This window comes from Elephantulus edwardii, unplaced genomic scaffold, assembly GCF_000299155.1.
Source record: "Elephantulus edwardii isolate Elephantulus edwardi_28Jun2011 unplaced genomic scaffold, EleEdw1.0 scaffold00189, whole genome shotgun sequence".
Lineage (NCBI taxonomy): Eukaryota > Metazoa > Chordata > Mammalia > Macroscelidea > Macroscelididae > Elephantulus > Elephantulus edwardii.
The window spans coordinates 1,331,327-1,355,770 of record NW_006399939.1 but is presented as its reverse complement, the minus strand read 5'-3'; the positions used below and the strand labels follow the sequence as shown (position 1 = coordinate 1,355,770).

Sequence of the window (24,444 nt, the reverse complement as noted above, 5' to 3'; positions counted from 1 at the left end):
CTTACAGAACTTTTTTCAAGAACATAAAATAGCACCTGTGCACACTGCACTTTGCAGATGAAATAGAAATAAAATGGACTACAACTGTGGCAAGAGATTCAAGAGAATGAGAAAATTATAGAACAGTATCACAAGCAATTAAAATCTCACTGAAGACTATTTAAAAATGGTTACAGGAGTCAGTCAACAAAGAACTGCCAGAAATTCAAGCTGGATTCAGAAGATAATATGGAATGACAGATTTTACCACTGACATCCACTGGTTCTTGACTGAAAGCAGAGAACACCAGAAAGACGTATAGCTATGTTTTATTGACTATGCAGAGATATTCCATTCTATAGCTCATAACAAAGTTTGAATATAATTTCGAAGAATGGGGATCCAGAACCCTTAATTGTGCTTATATGGAACTTGTACATAGACTAAAGGCAAATACTTAAACAGAACAAGGGGATGCTATATGTTTTAAAATCAGGAAAGGTGTATATCAGTGTTGTATCTTTTTACCCTACTTCAATCTGTTTGCTGAGTAAATATTCTGAGAAATTGAGCTACATGATAGAAAAGAAGTCATTAGAATTGGAGGTAAACTCAATCCAAAATCTGCGATATGCAGATGTTTCTGAAAGTAATGAAGACTTAAAGCATAACACTTAAAGACTTCTTTTGTAATTCTAAAGTACTTTATAGTAAATCTACTTTGTATTTGATTCCATAACTATCATGAACAAACACATCATGAGGAAACAAGTTAAAGGATACCCCAACAACATCTGTACCTTCATCCAGTTGACTGTAAAGATTTTATGTAAAGTCAGTCTTTCTTGCCAGTATAATACTGAATATAAGGAGGAAAAAAGAAAAGATTAGATTGATAAAAATGCATCCTAATATGTGATGTTTTTCAAGTTCAAATTACATGTATAGACATGACAAGAAAAGCTATTCTGACAATACAGGTTGGTAATGTCCACATAAAAAATTTTACTATGTACTGTATTTAATGAAAACGCATGTTGTTTTCTTGCACATTTTTAAAAGTTTCTAATTAGGAAAAAAATGTAAACATTTGTAGAACTCTGTAAGTGCTCTTTGACTTCTGAAATCTCTTGCTCTCATGGTTCTGTTGGAAACAAAAGTAAATGGCTAAGATAAAGTTTACACACTGTGAATCAAAACAAAACCACCTTAGGCTTAAGATGTCAGTTTAATAAACCACATTCAGATTTGGATATTTTTGTGGGTTTTAAGCTGGAAGCATATAAAAGCAAGTATAAAGAGTGTTGAAAATTTAATCTTTTCCAGTCTTATTTTGCTTGGCATACCCAGCTCTTCATCACTAAAACCACCACCTGACCCTAATTTAAGACTCTAATTAGACACCTTGAAGAGATTGTAAAAAAGTCATTCCTTTATTCCATCTGATGCCTCCTGAATTAGAGTCAGCAAGGAAGGGACCTAGAAATCTGTTTTTTGAATCAAGCATTTCAGGTGATTCTCATCATCTCTGAAGTTTGGGAAACACTGAGTAACTTGTTTTCTTTACTTCATTTCTTGCTCTATAACAGAGGTTTTCACCCGAAGCTTGAATTGTTTATTCTGATGTGAACCTCTGCTGAGAATGTACATTTACACCCTAAGTATACTAAATCGGAATCTACATTTTAACAAGCTCCTAAATGATCCTAATGTATGTTACTGTTATATGCTGTCACCTCAACTCATAGTAACCCTATGAACAATGGCTGTCAACCCCGCCCTATCCTGTGCCATTCTCTCCATTTCTGACACGCGTGGGCCCATTGTTACAGTCACTGTGTCAAGGCATCTCATAGAAGGTCTTCCTCTCTTGCACTAATCCTCCAGCTTTCCAAGCATGAGGTCCTACTGCAAGATCTAGCCCTTCCTACAACATGCCCAAAGTTTATGAGATAAAGTTTCACCTCTTTAGCTCCAAGGGACACCCTGGTTTCACTTTCTTTGAAACAGACCTATTTGTTCTCTTAGCGATCCATAGGATATTCAGTACACTTCTCCAGTACTACAATTCAAAGATACCAGTTCTTCTGTCATCCTTAGTCATTATCAAAATTTCATATGCATAGCAAATTATTGAAAAGTTCATGACTTTAGTCAGGCACATTCTAGTCTTTAAACTGACATCATTGCTCTTAAGTACTCTGGAAAGGGCCCTGACAATGGCTATTCTCAATGCAACTTCTCTTTTGATTTCTTGACTGCTACCATTATGGGTGTTGATTGTGGATCCAAGCAAGAAGAGTCATTGACAACTTCAGTTTTCTCCATCATGATGTTGCCTGTTAGCCCAGTGGTGAAGATTTTTGTTTTTTTGATGCTGAGATGCAGTTCATATTGAAGGCGATAGTACTTGATAGTCTGCAGCTAGTGCTTCAATCCTTCCTCACTTTGTGAACAATGTTGTCATCTACATAAAATGGGTTGTTGATGTGTCTTCCTCCATTCCTTATGCTACATTCTTCTTCATAAAATCCAGCTTCACAAATGATCTGTTGAGTATACCGACTGAATAGGTATGGAGAGGGTCTACATCTCTGACACACACTTTTCTTGACTTTAAACCATGGAATGTTCCCTTGCTTTGTCCAGACAATGCCTTTTAGTCTAGGTAGAAGTCTCATATAAGTCTAAAGTGTGTGTTCTGGAATTATCCTTCTTCTCAATGTTAGCTATAATTTGTTATGGCAATCTAGAAAAATCACCTAGGGATATTGTTAAAATGTAAGTTCTGAAACAATATATCTGGGGTGAAAATGCAAATTCTCATTAGGAGATTGACAGGAATGAACTAGTTAGAAGCTCTGTTTTCTTCCCTAGTTGTTTATTAGATAATTTAGGAAGATGGGGGCGGGAGGGGGTTGGGTTTTTTTGTTGTTGTAAAATATTGATACCCAGGCTCTATCCCAGATCAATTTAATCAGCATCTTTGGGGTTGAGGTCTTGTTTTCATATTTTAAAAGTTCTGTGGATGATTCCAATGTATATTGTAGCTTGAGAACGTATATTGTAAAACCTTGATAGTCTGTGATTATCTAAACCTGTGACCCCTGTTTAGAATGCCAGTGGTCCTGTATGACCTGCTAGTGAAGATGGTGCAGGAGAGGGGAAGGTGTAGACATTCTGTTTTTATAATAAAATATTTTAATTGTGATTTTAATGAAAGTTTACTGAAAAGTTGGATTTTCTTTCATTCATTATTGCACATTCCCCCCCTCTCCCTTTCCCCTCCTCCAGTTCTTTTTACTATTCATTCATTGTTGCAGTTCCTCCTTCCTCCCTCCCTCCCTCCCTCATATCTCAGTCACGAAAGGACAAATACTAACATGGAGGGTGGGGAGGAAAATAGGAAAAGAGTGGATAGATAATGAACCTTGCATTGGAATAGATGAAAGAAAGAACTGTTTAATTAAAAGGAATGTACGATTCGTCTTCTGCTCGCTTGCCTGACCCCCTGCTGCCTGCCGCCCAGGATCACCCCTCAGGCCTCAGCCACCAGCACCTCACTTCCAATGACCTTTGCTGCACAGGATGCCTCTCCCACATCCACCCTCTGCCACACAAAGTAAAGTTTGAAGAGGCAGGGAAGAGGGGCACCATGGAGAGAAGGATCCACCTGGAGCTGAGGAACTAGACCCTGGCAGCTGTCTGAGAACTTGCTCTGGACAACTACAAGTCAAATGATGGAAAATTTGAGGGTTTAACAGCTGAATTTGTGAACTTAGAGTTCCTCAGTTTAGTAAACTAGGCTTGATTTCATTTTCAAGTTACCAAAATTGAAAAGGCTTGAACTCAGTGAAAATAGAATCTTTGGAGGTCTGGACATGTTAGCAGAAAAACTTCCAAACCTCATGCACCTAAACTTGAGTGGAAATAAACTGAAGGATATCAGCATCTTGGAGCCCTTGAAATAATTGGAGAATCTGAAAAGCCTGGATCTGTTTAACTGTGAGGTTTCCAACTTAAATGATTACTAAGAGCATCTTTAAGCTCCTGCCAGTGGACCTACCTGGATGACTCTGACCAAGAGGACCAGGAAGCCCCTGACTCAGATGCTGAGGGGGATGGTGTGGGCGATGAAGAGGAGGATTTTGATGAGGAAGAGGATGAAGATGTGGAAGGGGAAGTAGATGTAGATGAAGTCAGCGGGGAGGAAGAAGAATTTGGCCAGGATGGAGAAGTTGATGAAGAAGATGAGGATGAAGATGAAGACAAAGATGAGGAAGAAAGTGGGAAAGGTGAGAAGAGAAAGAGAGAAACAGATGGTGAAGGAGAAGATGATTAAGACCCCAGGTAACTCACAAAAAAAGAACTGTTCAGCATTGTTTGGATGGCTCATATGGATTTGGTACCTGTTTAAAAAGAAATAAATAAAAAGTAGCTGTGATACAAACCCCCGGATACCCACCCACCCAGAGAGCCGAAGAATAGGTCCTGTGACATTCCACCTTCCTGTTTAGTCCCTCTTGGAACTCCACCACCAAAGTGTGGGGATTTTACGTTTTTGTGTAAGACTCTTGCTGTAGTGTGGGTAGCTGTGATTGGTGAGTCTCAACCATTCATGAATACTAGTTATTCTGAGACTGTAACAGCATTTTTACTTTCTGTACAACAAAGAAGCTTTGCAAACAAAATCTTAACCTTTTTTGGGGGGAAAAAGAATGTATGGTTTGGCAGTATACATATGACAATGGTCCAGAATAAGAGGTACATTGAAAGGTTTAGACATTTTGTTCCGTAGGGTTGCTTTGAGTCAGAGCTGATTCGATGGCACCAAACAACATTACCACTGTCTTCTGGATACTGAGTTTCAATCCATACTGAAGGCTGCAGTCTTTGACCTTCTGCAGCAAGTGCTTCAGGTCCTCCTCAGTTTCAGCAAGCAGGGTCTTGTCATCTGCATAACGCAGATTGCTGATGAATCTTCCACCAATCCTGATGCCACACTTCTCCTCATAGAGCCCAGCCTCCCGGATAGTCTGTTCTGTATATAGAGTGAAAAGGTATGGAGATAGGACACATCCCTGGCATACACCCTTCCCAATTTTGAACCATGCAGTGTTTCCTTGCTCTGTTCTGACTACTGCCTTCTGGTCCAAGTATAGGTTTTGCATTAGCACAATCAAGTGTTCTGGGATTCCCATTCTTCTCAGATTCAGCCACAGTTTGTTATGATCCACACAGTCAAATGCCTTTGCATAACCAATGAAACATAGATAGACATTCCTCTGATAGTCTCTGCTTTCAGCTAAGATCCATCTAACATTAGCTATAATATCCCTAGTACCATACCACCCCTTCTAAAGCTAGCCTGCACTTCTGGAAGTTCTCTGTTGATGTGCTGTTCCAATAATTTTTGGATAATCTTCAGCAGAATCTTGCTTGCATATGATATCAATGATATTGTTCAATAATTTCCACACTTTGTTGGGTCACCTTTCTTTGGAATGGAAACAAATACAGATCTCTTCGAGTCCGAAAAGATTGATTATCTGTCTATTCTACTTCCTCATTGAGATTATTAATTTGTAATACCAAATGTTTCTTTCTCTCCATGAGAAGCAGTAAAGAAGACTGTACTGTAAAGTGGCCCTAGGCTCAGGTGGCGTAAGTGCTGGATCTATAGCTATGAGACTATGAGTTACCTCTTCTAGGTCTCGGCTTTCTCTTCTGTAAAATGGAAAATATAATACTACTGAAGGTGAAAAGTGAGATAATGGAAGAGAGAGCGTTCAGTCATTCTGGCACATACTAGTCAACTGTCAGTACCAGTTACTTTTGTCATTGTGATCTTTATCATTGTTAGCTCCCTGAGGGCAGAGACTGCATACTTGGAATCCCCAGGCAGTGCCTTGCTTGTTTGTGGTAGGTTCTTAACAAAGGATGGGTGAATAAATTCATGAATGCCTACTGGGGGTTAAATGGGTCCTGCATATTTATAGTACATTTCCTATAACTTGAGCCTGTTTTGGAAGGAGCTGCTCAAATTTCAGTTCAATCATCAGATATGGGCAAGAGCAGAGTTACTACTAGAAATTAAAAACTCTATTAAAAAGGCCAAATCCCCAGTTTAGCCAACTGACAGCTGCTCTCCTGCTGCTGCCAGAAGTATGGAAAACTCTTGCAGAGCTATTTGCTGTTTGTTTGCTCATCTTCTGATAAACATGCCGTGACTTGGGGAGAGCACACACTTCCCCTGCAGGCAAGCCGGGTTTGGGAAGTTGCATGTAACAGCAGTGAGGAAGAAATCCCCTGTTCTTTGGGAGAGGTGCCTGCAGAGACTGGTTAAGCCCATTTGCAGTTTTGCTGAGTTATTTACTTAGATGAAGGGACTGGGTGTGGCTGGCCTGAGATTCCTCCTGGGAAGTCACTTCAAGAATCTCCCTCATTTCCTCGCCCTTCATCTTTGTACTCTGGCTTTGGTGCAAGGGTGCAGTCAGTCGCACCCAGTTGGCTCTTGTTCCCAGGACACTGAATTCTTTGAAGCCAGCTGTTGCAGCCGTGGATTCTCTGCCCTTTTCTTTTCCTATTACCCAGATTTAAAAAACAGTTCTCTTAATGCTTAAAAACTGGTTCTTGAAATTCTTATTAGGCATTTGATAAGGAAGAGACTGGCTTTGTTCATATGCAGGACCAAAAAGGACAAGTGAGAGCTTTCAAAGAATATTTGTCCTATGAAAGATGGATTCTGTATAAACAAATTACAGTATTGGCTGTGCCATCAGCCCTGTGATTTAAGAGTACTTTAAATCCCTACTTTCAGAGAAATGGTTCGTGCTTGGCTGCTAACGCATTCAGCAGTGCTGCAGAAGAAAAGCCTGGCTGGCCCACTTCCATAAGATTGTAGCCCTTGAAAGCCCATGGAACCCAGTTCTACGTTGAAACACGTGGAATTGCCATGAGTAGACTTGACAGCAGTGGGCTTGAGTTGTGTTTATTTTTATTTTTCCTTGTTAGTGATAAGAAACTATACAAGTGAGGTGAAACCACACACAACAGTCCTGTAGAAGAAGCTGTACAGAACAGTCCTGTAAAAGAAGCTGTACGAGTGAGGTGAAACTGACACGAGAGTGCTTAGCGCACTACCTGTGACTAGCGGGAGCAGTGTAGTTAGTTGACACTTCACGAATGGTGGGTGGCAAAATAGATAAGGCTTACTGGTTAGTACACAAAAATGTTTACCATGTGACCACATTTTCTTTCACTTTCTCTATAATTAGGAGGGTCTGGCTTGTATTTAGTGCTCAGTAAACCGTGGTCTGTCAACAACAACAACAAAATTAGCCGTTTGAAAATAGATATAATGCCAGAGTTCACAATCTTATTTGTTATCTTAATTGGAAATATCCTTATAAGCACATCTCTGCTTTTAAAATCTATTTAAATACAGAAAGAAGTAGTAGATAAGTTTCAGACATGCATTGAAAACCTACATATGTTGTTCTAAGTGGTAGAAACAGCATAATAGTATGTTGTTGTTGTTGTTGCTGTTGTTGTGTGCTGTCGAGTCAGGATCAACTCAATAGCTAACCCTCCTGGGAACAGCTGGTTGATTCAAATCATGGGCCTTTGGGTTGACAGTTTAACTCCTTACCTTCAGGCCCAGCACAACATCCACACCAGCCAGAGCAGAGAACCAGACCAGACTGAGATGGCAGCCTTTGGGACTGCTGCTCTCCACGGACAGCACCAGAACTAAGCTAAGAGCCTTTGCCCAAGTTTTCTTGACACCTTGGGTGAGTAGGAAGGAAGGGGAGAACCAATATTGGCAGGACTGACAACTTTGTAATAGTAGCCTAAAGCCACGAAGCTCAAGACTAAGGCATTTGTGTGCATATTTCTGAAGCTGTACTGACTGTATTCTGCTACTACCCTGGATTATAATTTGAGACTTCCTCAGTATGATTCTGTGTGATCTGTGCGCTATCTCCTCATATTTTGGGCCCAGCAAAGCAGTTAGATTGGTGTTGAGATGAGTAGAAAAAGATACAGGAACATGAAGAGACATGTGTGACCTCATGGAATTGGTTTTGTGTTGTTGAATGCTGTTGACAGGAACAGTTTTCCTTTGTGAAGTAAAGGTCAGACATGACTACCTTCACGTGGCCCTTGCTCTTTCTACAGTGACATTTAAGCCAAGGGACATCACAGAAGTTCTAGGGCAGCATGGACAATGGTATTTGGAGAAGTAAGGAAAGGCCCTTGAAAATATGATGCCTGGGAGAGATCATCCATAACTTTCAAGAAAACAGTTTTAGTTATGATATAAACCACACTGCAGGTTTTAGTGTGTGTATACTGAAAAGAAAGAGGAGATGATCATTATAGCATACTCTACTGAGAAATTGATAAATTTTACTTTGAAAGAAAAAGTAGTTACAGTGAGTAGACTCTTATATGGAAGGCTTTTAAATCCAAAGAACCACTTAAATGTGCATGGATTAAAAGGTGATGAGAAAGGCGAGATTAAAAAGGCAAATCCACTAAATTCCCTTGCAGCCACAGTTCTCCTTGGAGACAAGGATGGCAAAGCTTCGTCTCTCTGCTTTGTACATATTGCTAGAAGAGGCTATTCTGTGGAAAAGGAAATCATGCTTGGAAAGGTGGTCGGTCAGCTAAAAAGACCCTCAGTGAGATGTTTTGACACAGTGACTGCAACAGTGAGCTCAAGTGTGTCAGAGATGATTAGGATGGCACAGGATAGGACAGGATCCAATCTTTTATTCATTGGGTGTCTAATGAGTCGTGCTTGACTTGAGGGCACCTAACAACAACAACAACAAAGATGCAAATAAAAGAGAGGTATTGGTAGAGCAAAGTCCCAGAGAAATGGAGACAGTATGAGCCCAAGAGCACAGATGGAGAGATTCATTCATCTTAGTAAGAGAAGGGAAAGATTTTCTTCTCCAAGATAAGAAGTGAGGACACGTGGAAATTCAGAGAAATATTAGGGAATTAAATTGAAAGACAGAGGGGGAAGTTTGATGACCTTGATCTCAATTAAATAAGAAAATCTCAGTAATAAATGAGATTTGGAGGTTGGGTCATAAATTCAGCTTGGAAATTTGAGAATGGAAAATGTCTGTATCAGCTGCTATAATAAACACAGTAAAGCACTAAAAGAGATTAACTAAAATGATTACCCAGTAGCCATGAGAGTCCAGTTGAAGTTAGAAAGTATAACTATGATTGCTGGACTAACTCCAAGAACACTGTATCTCCAAAAGTTGTATTAGTCATCTTCTTGGCTAGGGTAGGGTTTCCTTGGAGTGTACCCCAGTTCAAAACCTTTAGAAGAAAGATTGTGTAAGGGGAGTTAATGTTTAGGGGTACCAAAGAGCATATTTCCTTGTGGGATACTTCCTTCTGTGGGTCATTCAGAGGTCTTGTGGGATTGGGAGGATGAAAAAGTAGAATTGAAGTGAAGTAGAGCATTTTGGTATATCAAAAAGATCTATAGCTGCATGGATATCAAGACATAAACCTGAGGGTGGGATCTTGTTGGAGAACATCTGGACTGAGATAAAAGATGAGCAGAAGAGAAGTGACATCATTATGGGATTACACTGTAGGTTACCTAGCCAGATGGAAGAAATACATAAAGCATTCCTGATACAGATCACAAAACTGTCCTGAGTCAAGAGAGCATGGTAACAGGGACTTCGAGCATCAAGAAATAAGTTCAAAGTCACATTCGGCCAGAAGAAAGTAGATTTATGAATATTCTGTCTCTCTCTCTTTCTTTATGTGTTTTCCAGTCATAAAGAAACTGCCTTTATGGTGGTGACTATATTATAAAGGTACTCCCACAGAGGAGCCAGCTGCAGTATGCTTAACTACTGTACCACCAGGGCTTCCTCAGCCTTAAAATACTTGCTCATGACTTCTCTGTGCCACGATGTAGCATAGCAGTTATAAATTAGCATGAGCAGTTATAAATCTATTACCATCCTTACTCTTACGTGATTGTTTTTTTTTTTAATTTAAATTTTTTATTAATTTCAGTAAAAATTTACAGAGGCTTTGGATTTCCATTCATTCATTGTTGCACATTTGTCCCCTCCCAAAACTCCCCCCCCAGAACACTACCCTCTTGGAAAAGTAAAAGAAAAATTCTTTAATTGTTTTACAAACCCACCCCCAGGTCGACTCCACCATTCAGCCATTGCTCTAGACTCCTGTCATGACAGAATTACCTAATCACATATCTCTTCCAAACAGTTCTCTCCCTCCTCTGTTTCAGTGCAGTATACATTGTTGAACCCATCTTACTCAGTCTCTCCCCAACCCCAAGGTCAGTCCTCTTTTACAACAGTGGCACCATGCAATATTTGTCCTTTTGTGACTGTGATATTTCACTCAGCGTAATGTTCTCCAGAGTCAACCATTTTTAATAATATTGCATGAGTTCCTTGTTTTTCAATGTAGCATAGTATTCCATTGTGTGAATATACCACAGCTTCTCTATCCATTTTGTTCATGGTTGCTCATGATTTCTGGTGGAGTTTTTTAATACATTGTTGGCTTTACATAGTAGAAATTAATGCAGAATATGTATCTGTGTAACCTGATTATTTATAGATAGATAGATATAAAAATATATATATATACAAAATCTACATCTCTATGTATATCTTTTCTTTTTCTCATATATCTCTTATACATCATATATATATATATGAATTTTTTTCCTTTAAAGTCTTCGTTGAGTTCATCTCTCACAAGAAATATGAATTAAGAATTCTAGATATAATTATAAAAATAATTTTACTCTTTGGTACCATTTATATTTTTCTGAAAATAACAGTCTGTGCTGATATGTAGGAGAAAGAAATAAAGTGTGTAAATTTTAAAGAAGAGTAAAATATTATATATAATTTGCATTATATGGATATTTGCTTGGAAAGCCCAAGAGAATCTAACTGAAATCTAATATAAACACTATGAAAATTCAACAAAATAGTTGACAAAATTAATATATTGAAACTAGTTGTTTATTTTAAAAGTAATAGCTTTTATATATTTAAGCAAGGAAATAAAAGGTTCTTTTTACAATAACAAAGGAAGAGAAAATATCTAGGAATAAACTCAACAAGAATATGTGAGAATTATGTGAAGAAAGCTTTCAAATGCTACTAAAGAACCCAAAGACAACTTGGACCTAGGAAAAGGCAGGGCATGTTCTTGAAAAGGAAGAGGTAGACTCATAAAACTGTCAGTGCTTTCTCATTAATCCACAAATTAACATTATCTTAGTAAAAATTACCAGCAGGGTTTTATTGTTTATTCATTTTATTTCAAAAAGCTGCTTATAAAGAAAAAAAAATCTAAATAAACAAGAATAACCAGAAGTATTCTGAGAGAGGAAAGCAATGAGAGAAACTACCCCCACTAGATCTATTGTTGTTGCAGTTAGGTGCCATCAAGTTGACAAGGACCCATAGATGCCCTATGAACAACTGATCTGAACCTTGCCCTTTCCAGTGCCGGCCTCATCATCTCTGATATACTTAGCCCATTGTTACAGTCTCTGCATCAATTCTAAAGTCTTCCTCTCTTAAGCTGCCTGACCCTCCACCTTTCTAAGTGTAAGACTGGCCCCTCACAATATGCACAGAGTATGTGGAAGGAAGTTTTACCATCCTTGCCTGTAAGAAGCATCTTGTTGCACTTTCTCCAAGACATAGCTTTTTGTTCTTTTGGCATCCTGTGTGTTATTCAGTAGTCTCCTCCAACATCACAACTCAAAAGACATAAGTTTTTCTTCTGTCATCCTTATTCATTTTTCAACGTTCAGATACATAGCAAGTAATTGAAAAGACAATGGTTTGAATCACATATACCTTAGTCTTTAAACTGACATAATTGCTCTTTAGCACTCTGGAGAGGTCCTTGACAGCAGATTTTCCCAGTACAACACATCTTTTGATTTCTTGACCGCTAGAATCAAGGGTATTTGATTGTGGATACAAGTAAGACAAAATTGTGGACAGTTTCAATCTTTTTCTATTATGAGGTTTCCCATTGACTCTCAATGGTGAGAATTTTTGTTTCCTTGATATTGAGGTGTATCCATATTGAAGGCTGTTGATGGTAAGATGCAGTCCTTACTGAAGTCTTTGATCTTCTGCAGCAAACATTTTAAATCCTCCTTGCTGCCAGAAAGCAAGGTTGTGTCATCTGTATATTATGTTATTAAGCTACAATAATATTACTAGTAATAATTAACATAAAATACCCTATGGGCCAAAGACTGTTTTAAACTCATTTAGTTGTTGTTGTTGTTGTTGTTATGTGCTGTTGAGTCGCTTGCGACTCATAGCGACCCTATGTACAACAGCCCTAAACTCTGCTCTGTCCTGTGCCAGTCGCACTGTCTCTGACACTCCCATCCCGATTATCCCAGCCACTGAATCAATCCACCTCATAGAGGGCCCTCCCCTCCTGCGCTGTCCCTCCACCCTCCCAAGCATGATGTCCTTCTCCAAGGACCTGTCTCTCCTCACAACAAGTCCAAAGTATGTTAGATGGAGCTTCAGAAACCTTGCCTCCAGGGAGCCACCCGGTTTAACCCTTTCCAGAATGAATCTGTTTGTTTCCCTAGCAATCTATGGTATTCTCAATACTCTTCTCCAGCACTACAGCTCAAAGGCATCAATTCTCCTTCTATCCTCCTTGGTCATTGTCCAACTCTTTGATGCATAACAAGTGATTGTGAAGACCATGGCCTGTATCAGACGCACCTTAGTCTCCAGAGAGACACCATTGCTCTTCAGTACTTTGGAGAGGTCCCTAACAGCAGACTTTCCCACGGCAATGCGCCTTTTAATTTCCTGCAGAACGAATGCCACGTGGTTTTGGCGTCTTCAGTGTTACCTGGGAAGATGGGCGGGGAGTGGGATGGACCCTTTAGCTGCCCAGCTTTCTGCCAGTCAGGCTCCTTACACCCTCTCTGCGTGGCCTGTGGAACGAATGCCACGCGGTTTTGGCGTCTGCAGTGTTACCTGGGAAGATGGGCCAACTCATTTAGTAGTAACTCATTTAATCCTCACAGTAACCTGTTGAGATTAAATTGCGCACACTTAGAGAGCCAGTAAATGGCAGAGCTGGGCTGTGAATTCAGCTACTCTGGCCCCCAAGTACATATACTGTATCACCACACTGTATTAACCTTTAGTCTTGGTAATACACAGGCGTAAATCAGCCAGGATCAGAAACCCAGGAATTAGCTCAAATATGTAATCATAATAATTAAGTTAAAGGGTTGATTTCTTCTTTCACTTACTTATTTGCATGAGAGTTTACAAATTGTATTAGTATTTCATTTATATACATTTTGTTTTATATAATACTGTACAATTTCATTTTTATCTTTCAGATATATTTTTATAAGATTATAATTACAATTTCATTAGATCATTTTCATAACATTGATTAATGTAACTAATTAATTATTTTATATAATACTGTACAATTTCATTTTTATCTTTCAGATATATTTTTATAAGATTACAATTACAATTTCATTAGATCATTTTCATAACATTGATTAATGTAACTAATTAATTATAATATCTAATCATCCTCTTATTGTATATTGCCTTTCCTTTCAACAAATTTATATAATTTTTTTTGCTTAGCTGTTTATTTGTATTATCCTTCACAGACTTTTTGTTTTATGACATTAATTACCATTGATTAATCTGATTAATTTATTGCAACATCTTACCAACCCTTAGGGAGCTCTGGTGGCCTTATAGTATGAAGCTGTACTGTAATCGCAGAGGCACAGTGTTCAAATCCAGCAGCTGCTCTGCGGGAGATGGATGGGCAGTCTCCTCCTGTGTGATTTGCTGCCTCTGAAAACCCACTGGAGGGTCAGCTATGGAGTGGTTCCAACTTGATGTTACTCAACAACAACAACCATCAGCCCTAAAGGGGAAATTTTTTTAATCAATTGGTAGCTTTTGTTTTAAAAAAAGAAATCCTTTCCTTACACCTTACATGTAAAAAAGATCCAGATGAATCAAAATGTTCACTGTAAAAAATGCAATAATGAACATACTCAAAGAAACCACAGTAAATGGAGGGGGAGAACAACTCACTGAGGAAAAGGTCTTTCTAAATTTAATTGACAAAAAAACCCTAGAAGCCTTGAAAGATTGGTATATTTCATTACATGAAAATGAAAAAAAAAAACCCTGCTTGATAAAAGAATCTTAGAAATAAGGACAGAAGATTAACAAGAACCAAAGAATAACAACAGACAAGGAGTAAATATATGACATTTATATTTCAGTTGAAAGGCTGTTTCCTTCAACAGTCGTCCCCCTCATCTCTTATCTAGAATTTGTCTTTCTGTGGTTATAGTTATCCTTGGTCAATCATGGTCCAAAATTATGAAATGGGAAATTTCAAAACTACACATTTCATGAGTTTAAAATTGTGCACTTTTCTGAGGTTCCAAGGAATCTCAGAAAATCTTACACTTTCCTGCCCTGTCCCACACAGACTGTGCATCGGCCCTTTGTCCAGTGTGTCCTCCTTATATAAGCTGCCCTTTTGTTAGTCACTAATTAGTGGTTGTCAACTTGACTGTGGCGGTATCTCAGTGCTTGTTTTCAAATAACCTTTATTTTACTTAATTCTTCTGCTTTATTATAATTGCTTTATTATTACTTGTTATTGTTAATCTCTTACTGTGCCTAATTTATAAATTAAGCTTGTTATGGGTATGTTGGATGCAGGAGTGGCATCCACTTCTGAAACAACATGCCTCAGGAAACTATGTACTTTGATAAATCTAGATAGTTGTAGAGGGCTTCAGGCCTTTTTTTCATAGGGTCTCTATGAGTCATGCTCGACTTGAAGGCAGACACAGCAGCATTGAAAATGGTACTTGACATATAATAGGCACTTAGTAAATATATGATGAATAAATTAATGAGTGAATGAAAAGTTGATGTAGTATAATAAGAGTAATAAAAATTGAAATAGAGGATTGCAAAGGGACTGAGATTCTAATCTCCACTATCTATTCTTTCTACTGATTAATAGACTTGAGACCAAAGGATGAAATGTAGTTAAATGAATCAATATTGTTCCTTTAAGAAAAGAAAATGAGGAACATGATTAGTCATTTTAAATAGTTAATGATGTATCGTGTGAAGCAGGGCTTATTTATTCCACATGGCCCCAGAACACAGAATTAGGACCAGTGAGTACAAGTTACCATGGAGACAGATTTCGTAATGTTAAGAAGAAATGTTCTTAACAAGCAGAATTTCCATAAATAAAAAATGCTTTAGAGGCCATGACTTCTTGTCGTTAGATGTTATAAAGCACATACCAGACATCTACTATCTTGTAGCCAATAGCCACACGCAGCTATCTAAATAGACACATTTAGATGTACATGAAATTTAAAAGTTGGTGTTTCTTAGTTACATTTTGAGTACTCAAAAGCCATGTATGACTAGTGGCTGTCATACTGAACAGCACAGGGTATGGAATATTTCTTTCCTTGCAGAAAGTCTCATTCTACAAGATGGCTCTGGACAATCATTGAACAAAGGCTTGAGGTGGGTGTCCAGGCACAAGAGTAAAGTAAAAAGCTTAGCTTAACTAGGTGACTTCTAAAGTTCATTCTCTAAACTTGAGTTCTATAGATTCTTAAAGTTCATCTTTTTAAACCATGCAATCACAGTAGAGAAAAAAATGGAGTTTCATTTTGGAAAGGGTAGTTTTCACCACTTGATCAAGGGAACACTGCATGGTTTAAAATCAAGAAGGGTGTTTGTCAGGCATGTATCCTTTCTCCATACCTATTCAATCTGTATGCTAAGCAAATAATTTGCAAAGCTTGACGCAGTGAAGAAGAATATGGCATCAGGATCAAAGGAAGACTCGTCAGCAGCCTCCATTAGAGAGATGACACAGCTTTGCTTGTTGAAAGTGAGAAGGATAGAAAGTGCTTGCTGCAGAAGATTAAAGACTACAGTCTTCAGTATGGATTGCATCTCAACATCAAGAAAGCAAAGATCGTCCCCCCCACCCCTCCCCAGGACCAACAGTCCACATTATGATAGATGGAGAAAGGATTGAAGTTGTCATTGATTTCATCTTGTCTGGATCACCAATTAACAGTTGGTACCAGAAGTCCGTAAATTAGGAGACATACTGCTTTGGGTAAGTCCACAGTCAGGGACCTCTCCAGAATACTGAAGAGCAACAATGTCAGTTTGAAGACTAAGTTGCACCTGATTGAGGCCACGGTCTTCTCATTCACATGCTACACATCAGAGAGCTGGACAGTGAATACGGATGACAGAAAAATTGGTGCTTCTTAGCTGTGGTGCTGGAGAAGAATATTGAATATTCCAGGGACCACCAAAAGAATAAACAAATCTATCTTGGGAAAAGTGCAGCCAGAGTGCTCCTTAGAGGCAAAGATGGTGAATCTTCATCTTTCCAACTTTGGACATGTAGCTAGGCAGAGGAAAAGAGGGAGGGACAGTGAAGGAGATGAAGACCCCCGATGAGATGGATTGACACTGTGACTTCAGTAATGGACTCTAGTGTGTCAGAGATGGTGAGGGTGTCACAGGATAGGACAAGGTTTAGGTCAGCCGTTCGTAGGCTCACTGAGTCATAGTCGACTTAACGGCACCTAACAACATAAAAAGCAAGGATGTCAGTTTAGAATAAGGCTCACCCAGTCCAAGCCTTGGCATTTTCAGTTGCTTCCTATGCATCTGAAAGTTGGAGAATGAATAAGAAAGACCTTAGAAGAATCAATGTCAATGTCTTTGAATTGTGATATTGGCAAAGAATATTATTCAATATTCTATGTATTGCAGAAAGAATAAACACATCTGTCTAGAATGAAGGGCATCCAGAGTGCTTTTTAGAGGCAAGGATTATGAAGCCTTATCTCACGTACTTTGGGCTTATTTTCAGGAGGAACTAACCGTTAGGGGTATCATTCTGGGAAAGACATGAAGCTAGGCAAAGCTATTCCTTGGAAAGGAAAATCATGCTTAAAAGAGGAGGTCAGTGAAGGAGAGGAAGACCCTCCACAAGGTAGACTGACACAGTGCCCACCGCAGTGGACTTATGTATGACAGGATTGTGAAGATGGTGCGGGGTGAGGCAAGGTTCATAGGGTCACTTTGGACCATAGTTGACTTACTGGCACTTAACAACAACAATAATAATAATTTTCCAGTAATAAAATGTTGTTGTTTGGAAATCTTTTCATTTCACTGTTTGACTTAAGAATTCTTTCTTTTCAGCTCATTACTCTAGTAGAGAAAGATATTTCTGAAGATAAGTGGCCTAGCAATGACGTGACAGTGACAAAGTACAATAATCATAGCATCTTTTGTTTTTTCTTGAGATAACTTCCTTGTGATTGTTTAATTCAGCCATAAGAGAACGAAACCTTTTGTGAAACTTAAAAACCACTAAGGGGAAAAAGGACAGAGCTGGGTCAGCTGTTTAAAGGACATGAGGATGAGCCTTATTTCAGTTGCCAGTACTAGAGCAGAATTCAACTATGAACTTTGTTCTCTAGGCCAACTCCTGTTCTGTAGGTTTCTTTTCTTCCCTCTTTGCTCTCCAGTCAAAAGGAAAAATACTCACGTGATTATTAGAAGAAATACTGGTGCAGTAAATTATTTGAGGGACTTGAAACAACTTTTTTCTTCTTTTCCCTTCAAAGCCTTAAATGATACTTGCTTCATTGAAGCTTACAGATCGTTAAATGCAGGCCTGCCAGGATGATGTAATATGTGTTTTGGCTTCCAATTGAAAGAAAATCTCTACCAAACTAATCTTTGAGTCATGTAGATTTTTTTTTCTTTTCTAATTTTAGTGTTCTTGGGCGTTCCAGAACCTTTTCAACACCTGCCATCTACAAAATTCCCATCTCTTCCTTGAGCCAAAAATGAAGCCTAATATCACCTCTAACAACTATAAATTCCTAGCCCTTTTCAGATTAGGTTACTAGTTGCCAATTTTATCCACTGCAGAACAGCTCCCAAGAAGTAGTATCCTGTAGAAACTGAAAAATAAAACAATGGAGGAGCAGTGGTTTTATGACCTTAGAAAAGTACTTTGAAAATCTGAATTTTCTGTTTCCTTGGGCCTGGACATGGGCATGGGCAAAATTGTCTCTAACTTAAAAACTGAGCAGCAACTAAGGAGATGCTACTTCCTATTATTATAGAGAAAGACACATGAAAAGGCCAGACTAGAGAGAGAGGTAACATTTGATTACTTACAATGAGCTGAGCATTGTAAGCAAGTGTAAGGATACTTTTCAAAATAATAATTTATGCATTATCATATTTCTTTCTTACTGAAATCTACAGGGTTACATTAACCCTTATCAAGAGAAAACCATGACTTAAATCTAATTTGGTCAAAGCCACACAATAAGCCAATAGAGCGGGGATTCTAAACTAATTTTGTTTAGCTTCAAACTTTACGGCCTTTTCCACTGTGGCCTTTCTTCCCATATCTCTGACCAGTCCTCTTCAATGTCTTTCACATCCTTTTTCCAGTGTTTGTCTTAAATGTTGGTGCTCTCCAGGGCCCCAGACTAGACTCTTCACTCTTCTCACCACACTGTTAAGCCTAATCTGTTACGACTTCTACTGCTATTTTAAGTTGATGACTTCTGAGTCTGTATCTCTAATCTTGAACTGAACAGCAGCTCTTAGCTTCAAAAAACTCTCCTTATATATCCGAAAGGAACCTCATCTTCAACATCAGAGACAAAATTCCTTGCTCCTGCCCTCAAATCTGCCTCTCTTCTTGAATTCCAAATGCCAGTTGTCAGAGTTAAAGTTCATCAGACTTAACTCCTTGCTCTCCCTCACCTTCACGTGCTATCAGAAAAAGACTTGGTGATCCTACCTTCAAATAACCTCTTTTAAAATTTTTAATTCTTAAAAAACAAAAAAACAAAACTTTCTAGTTCTCTATTGTAAAAATATATCTGTTACATTAATCATGGCGTACACACATCACTGACATCTATTGCTAGCTTTTCTATCACCATAAACAGAACTCAGTACTTTCTAAGCCATATCAAAATATTTCTTGATTCCTGACCTTCCCGCTTGATTCCTATTTTTGTTGCTCCAGTTTTTACTTGGATCTTTGCAATAGTGTTATTACTGGTTCCTCCAGTCCGTATTGCTGCCTTTATATGACTATAAACAATAAAAGTATGCGTGCAATATTTTTCCCTTTAAAACCCTTTAACACCACCACCTCCTACAGAATGCAGCCCTAGACATGCTTACCAAGCTGTGCCAGGAAATTTGAAGGACAGCTACCTGGCCAATCTATTGGAAGAGATCTAATTTGTTTCCATTCCCAAAATAGGTGATCTAACAGAATGTGGAAATTATCAAACAATATCATTAATATATCATACAAGCAAAGCCTTGCTGGAGATTAATAAAGAACAGCTAACAGTACAGTGACAGAGAACTGCTAGATATTCAAGCTAGATCTAGAAGAAGCTGTGGCACAAGGGATATTATTGGTGATGTCAAATGGATCTTGGCTGAAAGCCAAGAATACCAGAAGGATGTCTATTTGGGGTTTATTGGCTGTGCGAGTGCATTTAATTTTGTTCATTTTGAAATTATCAAAATATTAGTAACATTGAGAAGAATGGGAATCCCAAAATACTTAATTGTGTTCATGAGAAACCCCTACTTAGACCAATAAGCTGTGTTATGAGCAGAGCAAAGAAACACCGCCTGGTTTAAAATCAGGAAGAGTGTGTGACAGGCTGTATCCTTTCTACATCCCTATTAAATATGTATGCAAAACAAATCATTCAAGAAGATGGACTATATGAAGAAGAATGTAGGATCGTGATTGGAGGAAGACTCACCAACAGCCTGCATTATACTGATGGCCCAACCTTGCTTGCTGAAAGGGAGGGAGACTTGAAACTCTTGCTGCAGAGGATCAAAGACTACAGGCTTCAATTTTAATACATCCTAACATCAAAATTTAAAAAAACAAAAACAAAAACAAAAAAACCACCTTACCACAGGGCCAATAGGCAACATCATGTGGATGGAGAAGAGAGATAATTGTTCATGACTTTATCTTACTTGGATCCACAATTAACACCGTTGGCATGAGCAGCCAGGAAATCAGAGGATGTATTGCATTGGGAAAGTCTGCTGTCAGAGACCTTTTCAAAGTGCTGAAGCCCTCCAAAGTACTTAATTGAAGACTAAGGTGTATCTGATTCAAGCTATGGTCTTTTTAGTCACTTGCTATGCAACTCGAAGTTAGACAATTAATAAAGATGACACTAGAAGAATTGATGCCTTTGAATTGTGATGCTGGAGAAGAGTGGTAAATATCTCATGGACTGCTAAAAGGACAAACAAGTATGTCTTGGAAAAGGTGTAGCCAGGGTGTTCCTTGGGACAAGGAATGAAACTTCATCTGACAGACTTTAGACTTTGGGCATGGTATAAGGAGGAACCAGTCCTTGAAAAAGTACCTCATGCCTGGAAAGGTGGTGGTGGGGTCAGTGAAGGAGGAGAAGACCTTCAGCTGGATTGAAGATCCAGATGGATTGACACAGTGACTGTAATGGTGGGCTTAAGTGTGTCAGAGGTGATGAGGGTGGCACAGGATAGGGCAGGGTTCAGATCCATTGTTCATAGCGTTGCTATGAGTCATAGTCAACGCAACGACACTTAGCAACAACACTCTTCAGAATAAAGTGCAAAAAAGGGGCTTTCTGTGTCTTGAAGTTTTCTTCTCCAGAATCTCCTTGCCTTACAATCTACTCTTCAGTTATAGTGACCTCAGGCACTGGTTGTTTCCTCTAATCTCACATGTTTCCTTTTAAGATGCCTTCATTTAGGCTCTGCCTATAGCTCCAACCTTCCACCTGTATCACTTCTCACCTCAGTACCCATCGTGAACATCTTTCCTCAGCAGTCCATTACTGCAGCCCATAAAGTGAGTGTAAAACCAGACCCGTGTGTTCCTCAGCTCGTTGTCATTGCATTATCAGCATGTCCTGAAAGTAATTGTTTTTCTTCTCCACTAGGCTTTAAATTCTGTGAATGCAGAGAACATGTCCTATTCTAACTTTAATGAATAGTAGCTAAATCAAGTGGAAGAAACGATGGGGGTGGGGGGAGAAGGAGCTGAACAGAAGATTTCAAAGGACAATTCAAGAAAATCAAATAGAATATTATAATGAAATATGCAAAAACTTAGAAAACCCAAAGGGAAGAACACACCCACTCTTTCTCAAGCTGAAAGAGCTAAATTTAAAAAACCAAGTCTCAAAGTATAATATTGAAGTATTCTGTGGGTAAAAACCATACAAGAAAGATAAAAGAAAATGTAAAAAATACAGAGTCACTCAAACAAAAATAATTTATTGATGTTCAACCACTTCAGGAAGTCCCATCTGATCAAGAGCCGATGGTGTTGAAAGAAGTTTAAGCTGCACTTATGGTATTGGGGGGAAAAACAAGGTTTCAGAATTAGAGTACTAATTAAAGTGTTTTAACAAACAGATGCAATGCAAAAGCATTCACTCATTTATGGCAAGAAATTTGAAAGACCGTTACCTGGCCCGTCAAATAGAAGAGGTCCATATTTGTGCCCATTCTAAAGAAAGGTGATCCAACAGAATGTGTAATTAATAGGACAGTGTTACTACTATCTCACGCAAGTCAAGTTCTGCTGAAGATTATATAAAAATGGATGCAACTTGCAGACTTCCGAGTTGTAAAACAACCCAATGGTAGATGGAATTTGCTCCAGGACTTAAGAACAATAAATGACATAGTTGAACCTCTACATCTTGTGATTCCTAACCTTTATAATAGACAAAGTGCTAGTCAGTAGGCCTTTTATTGTAAGAACTACCTTCCCTCTGTAACTTGATTAGTGCCACTATTAGAGTCTCTACCTGGAATATTATTGCTTTTCAATTTTTGACTCATGTACTTTTAACTTGTTAGTTAAATTTGTGTCTTCTAGGTTGCAACACTTCCATGTTACATGTTCAAGGATATGAACATGCACGGCTAAGCACAATTGATAACAGTGCATCTAAATTTCAAAATCAATCTCCATAATAGTCTATGTTTCCTACTGCCAAAGGGGCCCTTTAGAGTAGTGAGAGAAGATCTTCACCCTGAAACCCACAGCGTCCCTTTTCAGCAGGAAGTAGCTAAGAGAATACGCCATCCCCTTTTCCTTATGACTCAGGGTGAAGTCTCTCTCAGGGAGGAGTGATAGGGAATGGCAAAGGACACACTGACAAAGAAGATTAATCAGAACTGGCTTTGACAAGCACTGTGGCAATTGGACAATTAAAACAGACTATCAAGGGGGTGGAAAGAATGAATTGGGGAGGAGGGTTAGAGAAAATAGTGCAACAATGAATGAATGAATGAATGAATGAATGAAAACCCCAAATCTCTGTACATGTTCATTAAAATTAATAAAATTTAATAAAACAACAACAACAACAAAAAACAGATGCAACAGTCCATTAACAGGGAATTGCCAGAAATTTAAGCTGCATTCAGAAGAGGAAATGGAATGAGAAATATCCTTGTGGATGTCAGATGGTTCTTGACTGAAAGTAGAGAATACTAGAAATGTATTTACTTGTGTTTATTGAAAATGCAAAAGCATTCAACTGTATGGATTATAGCAAATTATGGATAATGTTCTAAAGAATGAGAATTCCAGGAGATTAAGTACGAATGCAACACCTGTGCACAAAGCGAGAGATAGTTCTTCGAACACAATGTATGCTGCAGACTTTAAAGTCAGGAAAGGTGTATGTCAGACCTGTAACGTCTTTCCATACATACTCAGTTTGTTGAATAAGTTGATCATTAAACAAATAATCAGATAATATGGACTGTTAGAAGAATGACCGGGTATATGCTCCTGCAACAGGCGCGGGTCACGCTCTTGCTTGCCCTCTTTCTGCCACCATCTTGGTTCTGCGTTCCCCGCACAAAATGCCCGGTGAAGCCACAGAAACCATCCCTGCTACAGAGCAGGAGTGGCCACAGCCCCAGGCTGAGACAGGGTCAGGAACAGAATCCGACAGTGATGAATCAGTACCAGAGCTTGAGGAAAAGGATTCCATACAGGCAACCACACAAGTGCAGCTGGCAGCAGCAGCTGAAATCGATGAAGAACCAGTCAGTAAAGCAAAACAAAGTCGGAGTGAAAAGAAGGCTAGGAAGATGATGTCCAAACTGGGACTTCGACAAGTCACAGGGGTTACTAGAGTCACTATCCGGAAATCTAAAAATATCCTCTTTGTCATCACAAAACCAGATGTTTATAAGAGCCCGCTTCAGATACCTACATAGTTTTTGGTGAAGCCAAGATTGAGGACTTATCTCAGCAAGCACTGCTAGCAGCTGCTGAGAAATTCAAAGTTCAGGGGGAAGCTGTTTCAAACATTCAAGAAAACACACAAACTCCAACTGTTCAAGAGGAGAGTGAAGAGGAAGAGGTTGATGAAACAGGTGTTCTGTACCTAGGATACGACTCTAGGGAGAAAGCCTCTTCCTCTTTTCTAGAGCTTGACTTTGGACATCCATGCCAGAGGCCGAGGAAAGCACCCACCACTTTGGAATGCAGAGTAAAGGAAAGGATGTATTATAAATCATATTCCTCAGAAATTTAAAGGAGAAAGATCTGTGGTATACTCAGCAATCTCATTGCCTGACTTTGTGAATAGACTGATCCATCACTAATATAGTTTGTTGTTGGTAGGTACTGTTGAGTCAAGTATGACTCACAGTGATCCTATGAGCAACAAATCTGAACCCTGTCCTATCTAATGCAGTCCTCATAATTTCTGATACACTTGAGCTCAGTGCTGCGTTTATTATGCCAATCCATCTGGGAGATCTTCCTCTCTTTCCTCAACTCTATGTTGTTGTTGTTGTTGTTGTATACTTTCAAGTCAGAATCAACCCACAGCTGACCCTCCTGTGGGTTTTCAGAGGCAATTAATTGTACATGAGGGGGTTGCCCATCTTTCTCCCGCAGAGCAGCTGGTGAATTCAAACTGCATGCCTTCAGGGTTCTTGCCACCAGGCCACCAGAGCTCCTTTCTAGTTCTGTGTTTTGTGCAAATCTGTCAAAGAAATGGTACTAAATGTTGCTCTCTGTATGCTTCTAATTGTAAAATTGATTTTGAGGTCTGATCCCTTGAGTTTGGACCATTAAACTGATAGTGTTATTGATCATGTGTATTCTCTATTTTAAAAAAATTAAGTATTTAATCTTCTAATTCTCAAATCTTAAAGGCTCTTCAGATAGTCTAGTTATGTTATTGCTTCAAGTTGTCCGCTGAATTCTAT

General features: G+C 38.8%; 1 protein-coding gene and 2 pseudogenes across 4 annotated transcripts in view; all 3 read left to right on the top strand.

The window, feature by feature from the left end:
• The window catches only part of LOC102875182 (chromosome unknown open reading frame, human C11orf49), a 266,475-nt gene that overhangs the window by 154,533 nt on the left and 87,498 nt on the right, over positions 1-24,444 (top strand). The gene's annotated exons all lie outside the window — the stretch shown is intronic.
• Positions 3,636-4,322, top strand: LOC102874773 (annotated as a pseudogene).
• Positions 23,074-23,762, top strand: LOC102860849 (annotated as a pseudogene). The gene has a single exon (XR_438968.1). The product of XR_438968.1 is annotated as a nascent polypeptide-associated complex subunit alpha-like (transcript).